This window comes from Stegostoma tigrinum, unplaced genomic scaffold (genome assembly GCF_030684315.1).
Source record: "Stegostoma tigrinum isolate sSteTig4 unplaced genomic scaffold, sSteTig4.hap1 scaffold_57, whole genome shotgun sequence".
Taxonomy (NCBI): domain Eukaryota; kingdom Metazoa; phylum Chordata; class Chondrichthyes; order Orectolobiformes; family Stegostomatidae; genus Stegostoma; species Stegostoma tigrinum.
In genome coordinates this window covers 378,619-389,269 of record NW_026728505.1, presented here as the reverse complement: position 1 = coordinate 389,269, position 10,651 = coordinate 378,619, and the positions used below count along the sequence as shown (strand labels likewise).

Genomic DNA, 10,651 nt, shown 5'->3' with positions numbered 1-10,651 from the left:
ATGGCATCACTCAGGGTTGAGGGAGGGCGAGTGGGGGCATTCGAATGGCAGCGGCAGAACTTCAGCCAGGACACATCCTTCAGGGTCTCACTGAGGGGGTCAGATGGCACCTTACTCTTTCACGTCTCTCTTCACTGACAGCCAAGCCACGGTATGGGTTAATCCTGCTGTGTCTAAGAAATGTGTCCCAGCTACTGTCTTCCATGGCTCACAGCTCCCAGACACGGAACAGAATTTCATTCGAACTGGGTTTAGAGTCAGAGGAAGAGTAAGGCCTTTGATGGGAATGTAACGTTGAATGTAATGTAAATCCCTTCCCAAACATGGGGCAGTGGAACAGCTTCTCCCTGGTGTGACTGAATGAGTGAATCTCCAATTGAGATGGGTAATTAAGTCCCTTCCCACATTTCCCACAATTCCAATGTTTCTCCAAGGTGACCATGTCCTTGTCTTTCTCCACGTTGAGCAATCACTTTACACCTTGTCTACACACAGAACACATCTGAGTTCACCGACTGCAGCACTGTCATTCAGGCACAGTGACTGCATAAAGCTCTTTTCATCATCAGTTTACTGTCTCCCATTCATGTTGCATCTGTCCTAGTGCTTTCTCAGTTATTTCGTTTTCCACATTCCACAGCTGATACGCAGGCCCTGATAAATTGAGAAATCCTTTCAGATTTTGAAGCGATGATTGGCTTGATTTGCCATTCAGAAATTTTCCTCAAAAAGTCTTCTTCAGAAAGAAAAGCCTTCCTGCAGCCAGCATAAACTCCTGTTACACCCCTTCCTGACCAATAAATGTTGCACATGGTTATTGAAAATGAAAATTAACATTTTTGAACCCTTCCTGTATACTCACTGTCGGTGAAGTATAATTTCTAACCCAGGCCCTTCTCTCACGTCACCCTGGCGCATTCTGTGTGGTTACAACAGAGGCAGTGACAGGCTGCTCATACCCCTGCTCCCATTGCTCATGTACTTTTGATCTCCATGTTATACATTTACCAAATACTGTTTTATCTTTACCAGTGCAGCAGAATTACAAACCTGCAGATTCACTTCCAGTCAGGAACAGGTCATTGATTTACGCTAACCTCTGATTTGAAGCACATTTCCAGCATTCACCGTTGTTCTTCCTCTGACTCTAAACCCAGTTGGAATGAAATTCTGTTCCGTGACTGGGAGCTGTGAGCCATGGAAGACAGTAGCTGGGACACATTTCTTAGACACAGCAGGATTAACCCATACCGTGGCTTGGCTGTCAGTGAATAGAGACGTGAAAGAGTAAAGTGCCATCTGACCCCCTCAGTGAGACCCTGAAGGATGTGTCCTGGCTGAAGTTCTGTCGCTGCCATTCGAATGCCCCCACTCGCCACCCACCTCCCCCCCAACCCTGAGATTGTCCTTTCTGAGCTCCGGGTGCTGTTCAACCCTCAGGACAAATACAACAAGCTACAGTGATGTGTTTGAAACAAAGCTGATTTATTTTACATTTCCCTAGAATGTTAAACTTTAGCCCAATTTGAGAGGTTATAAACATCGTCAGAAACAAACTCCAAATTTCAAAACAAAAGTATCAGAACATTCCAGCACAGACCAAGACCATTTTTAAAAATTTATTTGTGAGATGTGGGTGTCGCTGGCTGGCCAGTATTATTTGGCCCATCATGTTTGTGTTGGTTGAGATTGAAACACACAGGTTTGCAGCTTTCTGGATTCACCATTGAGAAGAGCAATTTCAGGCTGTGAACTCTGCCCCTATTTGTTTGCATTTCTCGTTTCAATTTGTTTCTGTGTCTTCTACACACCCAGCACAGGCACATCTTTTGTTGTTTTTTTTTGAGGCCTAACTCCAATCTTTGTGGCCATGAAAAACTAATAACATTTCTGCAATTTAATCTCTCCTGCCTTCCCCCGTGACAGACTGCCTTTTTGCCCCTCTCTCACCCCTACCTTGCTCAATACCTTTTACATTTCTGATGGGTGCCAGCCCTCTGTGACCTCACTGTGCCCCCGCGTCAGTGGCACGAGTTTTGAATTCTCTTCCTCCAGAGAAAATCTGAAATCTTTGTGGCGCAGCTTTCCCTAGATTTTATTTTTAAAACAAAAACTGTGAAATTGTTTCAACATTGAGTTTTTTTTATTCTTCATTCAAAAATTTGCGTCATTATAGCTAAGCTGTGATCCTTTCAGAGTCCAAAAATGTGCAGGTTAGGTGGACAAGCCATGCTAGGTTGCCCCCTAGTGTGCAGGTTAAGTGGTTGGGTTAACCCTGGTAAATGCTGAGTTATGGGAGTAGAGGGTCAGTATAGTGATGGGCCGAATGACCTCTTTCTGCACTGTAGGGATGTGATTCTAACCAGTTGTGCTCATGGTCATGTTTTCCTCATGACAGCTCACACATCACCAGGTTCATTCAGCTCAGGCTGTCATGCTGCCTTCGTGTTTTTGTGGGTTTGTGCTCAGACCTTTTATGGTTTACACAGTCTATTTGAGGATAAGAGTGAATTTGTAAATAGAGATTTCCCAACCAAAATCACTTGCAGATTAGGAAATATTTCTGCTGCTGGCATCACTCACAAGGATTGGGAAAATAAAGGGTCATTCACAAATCTTACACAATGCAGGTTGTAATTGCCAGTAAAGACTGAATAGCATCAAACTCTTTTCTAAAGAAAAGAGTAGGCCAGAGTTAACCTGGTACAAATTGGAAGCTTTGTCCCTGTGGAATGAAGTCATTGGATCTGAAACAAAAAATGGGAATCAGTCCTGAGGAAGAGCAACATGACCTGAAACATTAAACATTAATTAATGTGCTGAAATATCCCTTTACCCAAATTCAATCAAATTCACTCATTAATCAATCCATCCAGGATTTTCCCATTTCAGCAAATTTACAGAAATGTGAACCTTAGGTCAGTAGTTGGGAAATTATTGGAGAATGTTCTTTGGGACAGAATTTACTTATTTTTGGAAAACATATTCTGTAATTGTTGGACTAAAAAAGAACAAAACGTGAACAGTTTTTGGTATCACTTATGAATTACTTGACATTCATTTTACATATGTATAGAGCTAAAAAGTGTAATGTAATTACATCAGTGAAATTAATGTGATCATACAGTGAAAAAAAACATTAGAAACTAACTACAATTAATGAGCTGAATAATATGCGATTATTTGTACCAGTTTTTGCATTGACAATTCAATCTTAATTGATGCCTGTAATATTTTATGCTATTAAGCGTAACTCAACAACAAAGTAATGAAAGGATATCAGAAAAAGAGCTTTAGTTTCAGCTTTATGGACCTAAGGGATACTTGTACACAGAGTTGGATGATGGCACTGGAAACTGTTAAATACACAATGTCAGTGCGGACATGAAAAATAATTTCCTTTGCAAGGTGTTCCTCGCTCAGAATAATTAGAAATTTATTGTGATTATGAATCTACCATTTAAAAGATAGTTACTGTGATTGACTGAAAAAGGTTATATTTTACTTAGAAAATTAGACTAAGCAATATCCAGGTTGTAAATGTGTTTATTCAACAGAATATCTAGATTGTCCCAGGAGCTAATTATACATACACAACTCATAATAGCTTGAAAAATACATAGAAACAGTGATTATTGAATTGAGAAAGACATGACAGTTGTATTGGGCAGTTCAAATGTCTCACTACATTGGCAACATGTTTATGTTGTTCAAACAGGCAGCATGCTTGTCAAAGCAGCAGATTTTCATTTTGGTATGTACGTCTGTTTAACTAGAATCCGTTCTGTTCTCAGTGTAAGAAACTCTTGTTGTTGTGTGCGATGGACTGTCACTAACAGTGTAATTTACCCGATCAGCTTTCCTTTGTCTGTCAATCAGGTGGCCAGTAAACTATACACCTGCTTTTCATAGATGATGCACAGAATCATTTCTGAGCAAATAAGTGGCAGATCACGAAGTTATTTCACTGAGAAAAATTTCTAGCACACATCGTCATCAGCATGTTCTGGTAAGATTTTCTGTACAATTCTGATCTCTACCTGTAAAGCTGATAATACCTGTGTTGCTTGTCAGTGAGGATTCAGTGCCTTTGTCATGAGCTGTTTTTATTCAGGCGGTTGTTTCAATATGAATCTGCCAAGTTCACAATCTCCTTTGACTGTAATTCTGTGAGATTACTGATTCACAGAATATTTTAATCTGCAGAAAGTAATGTTCAGTCACATGCCTCTCCATAATCCCGAAATGCAATTGTGAATCTTTCTCGATCTCACTTGAAATGTGTGATGATCTCTCTCTATTCTTGTCTATCTGTGACTCTGTCTCTGTCACTGTGTCTATCTGTCTCTCTTTGTCTGTCTGTCCCTGTGACGATCTGCATCTCTCTCTTTCTCTGTCACAGAGTCACAGATAGACAAGGACAGAGAGAGAGATCATCACATATGTAAAGTGAGATCGAGAAAGATTCACAACTGCATTTAGGGATTATGGAGACGCATACACAGGAACACACGGCGACAGAGAGCACGGGCGGGTGCACAGAGAATACAGAAGGACAGCGCAAGAACAAGAGATAGAGACAGTGTCACAAATGTAGGATGAACACAATGACAGCCTTAGACAGGGAGAAATGGAGAATAAGACTAACACTGTGTGTAACACCTTTATAACTCCACCCCTCCACCATCTGTTCAGAGGGACAGAGCCGTGCATTGTTTCCAATATTCCCATCAGAGATCACTCAGCACTGTTTTCATAGAATTCAGAGTATTCCTACAGTATGGAAACAGGGCCTTCGGCCCAAGAACGCCACTCCGACCCTCAGAGCACCTCACCCAGACACATCTCCCTGCAACCCACCTAATCTACACATCCCTGAACACTATGGGCAACTTATCTTGTCCCATCCACCCAGCCAGCACATGGGAGGAAACAAGAGCACCCGGAGGAAACCCACGCAGCCACAGGGAGAACATGCCAACTCCACACAGACAGTGTCTGTCTCTTTCTCTCTCTGTCTCTATGTGTATCTGTCTCTATCTTGATTGTTGTGTCCATCTGAGACTCTATCTCTCTCTGTTTCTGTACCTGTGTTTATCTGTCACTCTTTGCCTGTCTCCATGTGACGATATCTCCCCCCACACTCCCGGCCCTGTGTCTGTGTTGGTCCTGATGTTAATCTGTGACTGTCTGTCTCTGTCCCTGTGCCTATGTGTGTCTCTGTCTCTCTTTGTCTACTTGTGATTCTGCATGTGTCTGTCTGTCTGACTATCTGCCTCTCTCTCTCTCTGTGTTTCTCCCATTTGCTATGTGTGTATCTCTATCTCTATCCCTGGGTCTGAGTCTTCCTCTCACCCTGTGACTATCTGTGTGTGTCTCTCCCTCCGTCACTACATAAACGGCCTCATTGATGTGACATTTACAAGTGTAATCATCCTCTCTTTCTCTCTCTCTTCCTTCAGAGCAGAGGGTCAGACATGTGTCCCACAGCAACAACAATGGAAGCCACTCTACAAAACTCATTCCCAGCAACAATGTGACCCTGCCCTGCCCGCCCTACACACCCCGAGAATGACCAGGGCAACAGGAGCGCAGAGATCGGACCCACCTCACAACTAAATGTGCCCCGCAAGAGGCACAACATGCTACCTGTGAGCAAGATGGATCGCTCCTTTCCTGGCACTGTGACCCTTCCAGGAACTACCTCCTAAATCACACTGTGGCATTCCCTCAAATAGATGGACTGCACTGGCTCAGCAAAGCAGAGTGTCATCACCTTCTCGAGGGCAGGTGGGAAAGGGAAATGATAGCTGGCTCATCGAGTGTCTCTTAGATCCCATGGAGCAACTTCAGACCCATTCTGTCCTTCGCTCCCTCGCTCGCGCTCTCCGTCTCTGTGTGTATCTTTGAACCTCCCCTTGACTTTGTGTATTTGTCTCTCCCTCTCTATGTCTCTCTCCCCCTCTTCCAGTGTCTAATATTCTTCCAGTTCCTTCATGGGATGTGAGTGGCCATAAGCCAGTGATTGAACCCTTTGCAGCCCATGCAGTGTAGCTCACCCACAGCATTTAGAGGGTGGCACTTCCTGGACTCAGACAAGTGACAGTGTCAGAATGGGAATATTATTCGGGCCAGTGTGCACTGTGTCTGGGAGCAGAGATTGGAGATGGTCATGTTCCAGGCATGGACTGCTCTTGTCCACTCAGGAATAGTGGGTGCTGTTTTGGAGGACCATTTCTGGAAGGGGATGCTGAATAATCCAAAGTGATCTCTGTAGGTCCTTGGAAATGAAGCACAGCTCTGTCCCTCTGTATTGATGGTGAAGGGTATTGCTCTCATTCTCCATTTGTCCCTGTGTAAATCTGTCATTCTCTTCATCTTACATTTGTGACTCTTGCTTTCTACCTTGTGCTCTCTTTCTCTGTCCCTCTGTGTTCTCTGTGAATCTTTTTGGTCTCTCTCTGTCCCTGTGTGTTCCTGTACATTTCTCTCCATATCCCTGAATGCAGCTGTGAATCTGTCTCTGTCTCAGTTCATGTGTGATGATCTCTCTCTGTCACTGTGTCTATCAATATCTCTCTGTCTCTCACTCAATCGTTTTGCGTATGTGTGTGTGTGTGTGTGTGTGTGTGTGTGTGTGTGTGTGTGTGTTTCTCTCTTTCTGTCCCTATCTCTCTCTCTCACCACACCCCCCCCCCCAAACATCTACAACTATCTCTCCCTCCTTCACTACATAAACTCTCTAACTGATGTGACATTTACAAGTATATTCATCCTCTCTCTCTCTCCTTCAATGCAGAGGGTCAGGCATGTGTCCCACAGCAACAACAATGGAAGCAACATTCCAACACTCGTTCACAGCAACTATATGACCCCTCACCACTGAGAATGACCAGGGTGACAGAAGCACTTGGAGTTCATCTGCCACCCACCTGCATGTGTCCCTGCAAGAGGCACAATGTCCTGGCTGTGATCAAGATGGTTGCTCCTTCCCTGGCACTGTGTCTCACCCAGGAACTCCCTCCTAAATCACACTCTGGCCTTCCCTAAACCAGATGGATTGCTTTGGGTCAGCGAAACCAATCACCATCACCTTTGTGAGGGCAGGTAGTGAAGGGGAATTACAGCTGGCCCATCGAGTATCCCTCAGATCCCACAGAGCAACTTCAGACCAAATCTGTGCTAATTTCCCTGCTCTGTCTCTGGGTGTATCTTTGAGCCTCCCTTTGTTCCTGCATGCTTCTATTTCTCTCCTTCTTCCAGTTTCTTCATAGGATATGAGTGTCTATCGGTCGGTGAGTGATCCCTCTGCAATCCATGCGGTGTAGCTCACACACAGTGTTGTGAAGATGGGATTCGAGCCCAGTGACAGGGTCAGAATGGGGATATCATTTGAGTTCATTGCGCTCTGTGCCTGGAAGCAGAGATTGGACATGGGGATGTTCCAGGCATGGATTGCTGTTGTCCATTTGGGGATAGTGGTTGCTGTTTGGGGAGGTCATTTTTGGAAGGAGGTGCTGAATAACCCTGAATGATACTTGCAGAGGCTGTTGCAAATGATGCATAGGTCTGTCCGTCTGAACTGATGGTAAAGGGCTAGAGTAATTAAGGTTTTACATACTCTCTCTCTTATTCTCCATCTTCCCCTGAGTAGAGCTGTCATTGTCTTCATCTTACGTTTGTGAGCCCCTATTTGTTTCTTGTGCTCTCTCTCTCTGTCACTCCGTGTTCTTTGTGAATCTCTCCGTAACTCTCTGTCCCTGTGTATTCCTGTAAATCTCTCTCTGTGGCCCAGAATGTAGCTGTGTCTCATTTCATATCCGTAATAATTTCTCAGCCCCGTGTCTATCTGTCACACTCTGTCTCCCCCGTGTCTAAATGTGAGTCTCTCTCACTGTGCCAGTCTCTCTCTCCCTCTCTCTCCCTCTCTCTCTCTCTCGCTGTGTGTCATGGTGTCTATCTATGACTATCTCTGTCATCCCTGTGTTGATCTATTTGTGTCTCTTTCTCTCTGCCTGTGTCTACCTCTAGGTCTCTCTCATCCCTGTGTTGATCTCTGTGTGCCTTTCTATGTGTGCATGTCCATCTCTAGCTCTCTCTCTCTCTTCCTAAGTAGAGCTGTGTCTCTCTCTGTCCTTGTGTGCATTTGTGATCCTCAGTTTCTGACATGGCCTGTACTGTGTTTCTCTCTTTCTATCCCCATGTATATATTTCTCTTGTCTCTCTCACTACCGTGTCTCTGATTCTCTCTGCCCCGGTGTTTATTTATTTTAATCACATCTGGGATGGAAACATTTCTGGCCAGGCCTGCATTTCTTGCCCATCACTGACTGTGCAGAGAGCTGTGGGCCTGGACTCCATGACAGGCCAAACCAGACAACGAGCATTACTGAATCAAGTGTTTTCTTTTTCCCAAACAGTGACAATGGGTTCAACATCATTGTTGCATTCTCAGCTCTGAATTCTTTATTGAACTTAAATTCCACCCTCAGTCGTAGCTGGATTTGAACCTGGGTGCCCCTGGACTTGGGCTGAGTTTGTGTGTTAGTGGCATTGATAATACGATGAGGCCTATTTCTCTGTCCTTTCGGATTTCATGGTTTGCCTCTTATGTACCTGTGTGTTTCTGTGACTGTCTCTGTCCCTGTGATTATAATGTTGTGATTGTGTTGAAGGATCTGCTGGAGACTGGGTGCTGAGAGTTCCCCTACGATTATCCAGGATTGCAGTAAATGAGCTCTTTCACTGGAATGAGGCTGCACTTGCTATTCTGACTATTCCCCAGCATTCCTGAAAAGTGGGAACTGGGCACAGTGAGACTGTGGGGGAGATGCACTCAGATGGCGTAGCAGTGAGTCATTGGTAAGGTTTCGGCATCTGTGTCTCCTTGTCTTTGTGTCTAAATAAGGGGTCGGCCATTTAGAACAGAGTTGAGGAGAAACTTCTTCACCCAGAGAGTGGTGGATATATGGAATGGTCTGCCCCAGAAGGCAGTGGAGGCCAACTCTCTGGATACTTTCAAGAAAGAGATGCACAGAGCTCTTAAAGATAGTGGAATCAAAGGTTATGGGGAGAAGGCAGGAACAGGATACTGATTGTGGATGCTCAGCCATGATCATAATGAATGGTGGTGCTGGCTTGAAGGGCCGAATGGCCTACTCCAGCACCTGTTGTCAATTGTCTATTGTCTATTGTCCTTCTCCAGCTTCCAATGTTCTTCTACTTCCTTCATGGGATATGAGTGACAATCAGTCAGGGTGTGAATGCTTCACAGTCCATGAGATGTAGCTCACCCACAGTGTTGTGAGGGTGGCACTTCATGGATTCAGACCCACTGACAGCATTGCAATGGGAATATCGTTCGGAGTCAGTGTGCACTGTGTCTGGGAGCAGAGAATGGGGATGGGGATGTTCCCAAAAGGATGAAAGCAGTCAATCCTGGAATAGTGGGTGCTGTTGTGGAAGATCATTTTTGCTGAATAATCCTGAGTGATCCCTGCAGGGACCTTTAGATGATGTACAACTCTGTGCCACTGTACTCATAGTAAAGGGGAGAGAGTGTCTGTCTCATTCTCCATTTCTCCTTGTGATAACAGTGTCATCGTTTTCATCTTAGCTTTGTCTCTTTCTCTATCTGTCTCATGCCATTTCTTTGTGAATCTGTTTGTCTGTCTCTGTTTCTGTGAATCTCACTCCATGTTGCTGAATGTAGCTGCGATGTCTCTGTGATCAGTTCATAAGTGTGATAATCTCTCTCTGCTCCATGTGTCTATCTGTGGTTCTGTTTGTGTCCCTATATATATCAGCAATCTCTCTATGTCCCTGTGAATATCTGTTTCTTTCATTCATGGATTCCCTACAGTGTGGAAACAGGCCATTCGGCCCAATAAGGCTATACTATCCTTCAGAGCCTCCCACCACAACCCCATAACCCACTTGTTATACACATTGCTGAACAAGTTAGCATGGTCAATCCACTTAGCCTGTACACCTTTGGACCGTGGAAGGAAAACTGAGCACCCGGAGGAAAGTCACACAGACTTGGAGACCATGTGCAAACTTCACACAGTCACTCAAGGATGGGAGACAACTTGGGTCCCTGCTGCTGTGAGGCAGCAGTGCTAGCCACTGAGCCATGGTGCCTATCTATCTATCTCTCTGACCCTGTCTCTATCTGTTTCTCTCGCTCTTTCTGAGTCTGTGTCTGTCGATGGTTCTCTCCCCTCTCTCTCTTTCTCTTTCTGTCTTTCTTTCTCTCTCTCTCTCCCTCTCTCCATGCGTCTATCAGTTATTCTCTCTGCCCTGTCACTGTGTCTATTTGTGATTCTCTCTGTCATTGCACCTATCTGTGTCATCCTCTCTCTCTGTCTCCCTCAAAACCTGTGAAAATCTGTGTCTCTCCCAACCTCACTGTATAAATTGTCGAATTGCTGATACACTTACAAGTGTAATCATTCTCTCTCTCTCCATCTCTGTGTCTTTCTGTGTGTGTCTCTCTCTTTCTTTTTGTCCCTGTGAATAAATGTGAGTGTGTGTATGTACAAGACTGTATGTGAGAGCGTCTGCACACACGAGAGAGTGTGTGATTGAGAGTAAGGGACTGAGTATGTTTGAGACCCTTTACTGGGGCAGGGGAAGAAACACATGATTT

At 44.5% G+C, this 10,651-nt stretch overlaps 1 long non-coding RNA gene across 1 annotated transcript in view; it reads right to left on the bottom strand.

Moving 5' to 3' along the window:
* Positions 1-1,466: 1,466 nt before the first annotated feature.
* The window catches only part of LOC132208915 (uncharacterized), a 31,354-nt gene continuing 22,169 nt past the window's right edge, over positions 1,467-10,651 (bottom strand). The window contains exon 3 of the long non-coding RNA XR_009445033.1: positions 1,467-2,747. This is a non-coding gene — a long non-coding RNA (uncharacterized LOC132208915). The remainder of the gene's footprint in view (positions 2,748-10,651) is intronic.